This window comes from Heptranchias perlo, chromosome 20, assembly GCF_035084215.1.
Source record: "Heptranchias perlo isolate sHepPer1 chromosome 20, sHepPer1.hap1, whole genome shotgun sequence".
Lineage (NCBI taxonomy): Eukaryota > Metazoa > Chordata > Chondrichthyes > Hexanchiformes > Hexanchidae > Heptranchias > Heptranchias perlo.
Window position 1 is genome coordinate 21,919,955 of NC_090344.1, and position 3,924 is coordinate 21,923,878.

Consider the following 3,924-nt stretch of genomic DNA (forward strand, 5'->3'; position numbering starts at 1 on the left):
GATAGTCGTTTGAACAGAAAATGCCATTTTTTTGCGGTCAGCTTGTCTCGCACGATAATGACCTGAATTACAAAGAGGCAAGTAGGAAAGGCCGCGTTGGGCTGCTTGTTCGCACCAAATAATTTTCAGCGTTTCTTTGTGGTCTAGTGTTTAGATTCGATCATCACCATGGCAACGGTTCGATTGTTGTGTGTCTCAATACTCGCATTTAAACACTCTACCATAAGTGCACTGTACTCAAATTGCTGATTTTTTTCACTGTGAGGTCGAAGAGACATAAATGTGTGGACAATAGCTCCGAATACATCAACTGGGTTGCACCTTTGCTTCTCCCCCCGTCTCAGTCTTTCCATCTTTACCCTTCTCTGCTGGTGTTGCAGGTTCGATCATCCTTGGCCGTTCAAGAAAACCTGAGAAGTCCATCAGGGGAAAATTCAGAGAGTCAAGAGACAGGGACAGGGAGAGATTAAAGTATAGAAACAAATCGGATAAATATCAAGCTTTGCGAACGAGCAGAATTTAAGATGGAGCTTGGTCGAGATTCTTTCACGTGCCGTGCAACTCTGCAAGAGACCATTGGCTCCGAATTAAAAGCATTTGCCACGCTGGATCATCTCTCTGAGGGAGGGAACACGGTCCGTCAACTCCAGTCCTCATTTGTTCGATCATTGAACAAATCTATAAGAAATAGCGCTACGAGCAGGATTCGAACCTGCGAAGGAAAAGCCCATTAGATTTCGTGTCCAACGCCTTAACCACTCGGCCATCGCAGCTATGCAAAAACAGAGCAGCTACTGCTACCAAAAGGGTGCAACCAGTGCAGAATTCGGTGCAACCCATCGCCGATCGGCCATCCTGCGATCCATCCAATCACTTTTTCTATTCCGATGCACAGCAATGTGAAGTTGTTCACTAACTATTTCATATCAACAATATTAGCCTCTCTTTACCACATTCGTTTTGAATGTGCGACTTGTCATGCCAAGTGAGACTTTTCAGAATTAATTTCTCGAAAGTTACATTGTTGTCTCCCTCGGCATCCGCAGATTATCCACTCTACCACAAGGAAATACAGTGACTACACTTCAAAAATACCTCATTGGCTGTATAGCGCTTTGGGAGGTCTTGAGGTCTTGAAAAGCGCTTTATAAAGACAAGACTTTCTTTCTTTTTACACTGGAATAAAATTACTGATGTTTTCACTATGAGGACGAAGAGACATTAATGTGTCGATATTATCTGCGAGTTCATCATCTGGGTTGGATTTTTAGTTTTCCTCCCGTCTCAGTCTTTCTATCTTTACCCTTCTCTGCTGGTGTCGCAGGTTCGATCAGCTTTGGCCGTTCAAGGCTGCCTGAGAAGTCCATCAGGGGGAAACACAGAGAGACAGAGAGAGAGAGATAGAGAGATAAAAGTATCGAAAAAACCTAACGTCAAGTTAGCAGCATTTACGATGGAGATTGGGAGATATAGAATCATAGAATCGTCACTGCACAGAAGGAGGCCATTCGGCCCATCGAGCCTGTGCCAGCTCTCTTTAAGTGCAATCCAGATCGTCCCATTCCCCCGTTCTTTCCCCGTATCCCTGCAAATATTTTCCCTTCAAATACTTATCCAATTCCTCTTCGAAACAAGGATTAAATCTGCTTCCACCACCCTTTCAGGCGATGCATTCCAGATTATATCCACTCGCTAGTTTAAGAAGTTTTTCCTTTTCTCGCCTTTGGTTCTTTTGTCAACCACCGTAAATCTGCGTCCTCTGGTTCTCGACCCTTCCGCCAACGGGAGCAGTTTTTTAAAATTTACTTTATCTAAACCCGTCATGATTTTGAACACTTCTATCAAATCTCCACTCAACTTTCTCTGCTCGAAGGGAACAACTCCAGCTTCTCCAGTCTACCCACGTAACTGATGACCTCATCCCTGGAACCATTCCAGTAAATGTTTCTGCACCCTCTCTGAGGCCTTCACATCCTTTATAAAGTGCGGTGCCCAGTTTTGGACAGTTGTGGAACATTGTGAAGTTCCCTTCACGTATCTTGATATTTTGCAAGTGACCACTGGGCTCCCAATTAAAATGATCTGCCGCGGTGGAGTATCTCTCTGAGGGAAGGAATTGCAACCCGTTATCTCCAGTTCATATTTATTTGAGCATTGAACAAAACTTTACACAATAGCGCCGATAGCACGATTCCAACTTCTGCCGGAATACCCCATTGGGTTTCAGATCTAACGTCTGAACCACGCGACTACCGCAGCTGCGAGCGCCTTTGATGCACAGCTGTTATTCAGAATGCACAGGATACTCACAGGAGATTTGTGAGACTATATGTTCTTTCAGACAGGTTTCCAACTGGACACATGCAGCCACGACCGTCCGGACGTTGCTGTTTCACCGGTAGAATTCACACCTGCCACCCGAGGAGACAGGGATTGATTCCCGGCCGATGAAGGAACATTTTCTTTCTGCACCCCTGAAAAGAGATAGATTCACATTCAGCTTCAATCTGCACACCACGTTGAGACATTTTCCTTTCCCTATGTGGTGTTGCGTCGACAAACCCTCTGCATTCGAGCCACGAAACGTCAAACATGCTCTGGAATTAAGTCAATCCTGTATTCTGCAACGCTGAAAAGATGTGAAAAATAAATGAATGAATTTCCACTGAAAATAGTGACACAGGAGGGCTCGTCCAGGAATTTGAACCCCGGACCTCTCACATATCAATTAGTGAAACGCCCAAAGTGAAAACCATAATCCGAGACCAACGAGCCGTCAGTGACACAGCCGTGCAACCAGTCGAAAGTTTCCCTGATACCCACAACCCATCGCCTATCCTTTTAGACCGCTCTGTCCATCCAATCATCGAATCATAGAATGGTTACAGCACAGAAGGAAGTCAATTCGGCCCATCCAGACCGTGCCATCTCTTTGTAAGAGGAATCCAGTTAGCCTCATTCCCCCGCTCTTTCCACGTGGCCCTGCAAATTTTTCCCTTCAAGTCGTTATCCAATTCCTTTTTGAAAGCCACGATTGATTCTGCTTCCACCGTTTCAGGCAGCACCTTCCAGATCATAACCACTCGCTGCGTAAAAAAGTTTTACTCATTTCGCCTTTGTTTTTTTTTGCCAATCACCTTAAATCTGTGTCCTCTGGTTCTCAACTCTTCAGCCAATGGGAACAGCTTCTCTTTATTTACTTTTTCTAAACCCTTCATGATTTTGATCACTTCTATCAAATCTCCTCTCAACCGACTCTGCTCGAAGAACAATCCCAACTTCTCCAGTCTGTCCACATAACTGAAGTCCCTCATCCCTGGAACCATTCGAGGAAATCTTTTCTGCATGCTCCCTGAGGCCTTCACATCCTTCCAAAAATGCGGGGCCCAGAATTGGACACAATACTCTGGTTGTAGCCGAACGAGTGTTTTATAAATGTTCAACATAACTTTTTTGATTTTGTACTCTATGCCTCTATTTATAAAGCCCAGGACCACGTTCTCAGCCTATACTGCCACCTTCAAAGATATGGTCACATATGCCCCCAGGACTCTCTATTCCCGCACCTCATTTAGAATTTTATTATTTAGTTTATATTGCCTCTCCTCATTCTTCCTGCCAAAATATATCACTTTGCAATTCTCTGCGTTAAATTTCATCTGCCATGTGTCCGCCCATTCCACCAGATTATCTGTGTCCTCTTGAAGACTATTATTATCCTCTTCACTGTTTACTAGTTTTGTGTTATCTGCAATTTTTGAAATTGTTCCTGTACACACAAGTCCAAGTTATTAATATACATAAAAAAAGCAGTGGTCCCAGTCCAGTCCCATGGAAAACAACACTGTCTACCTTCCTCCAGTCCGAAAAAAAATACGTTCACCACGACTCTCTGTTTCCTGTCATTTATCCAATTTGGTATCC

At 44.1% G+C, this 3,924-nt stretch overlaps 1 non-coding gene across 1 annotated transcript; it reads right to left on the reverse strand.

Annotated features, from left to right (window-relative positions):
• Positions 1-691: 691 nt before the first annotated feature.
• On the reverse strand, positions 692-773 carry trnas-cga (transfer RNA serine (anticodon CGA)). Its single transcript has one exon. It is a non-coding gene; the product is annotated as a tRNA-Ser (tRNA).
• Between the last annotated feature and the right edge of the window lie 3,151 nt (positions 774-3,924).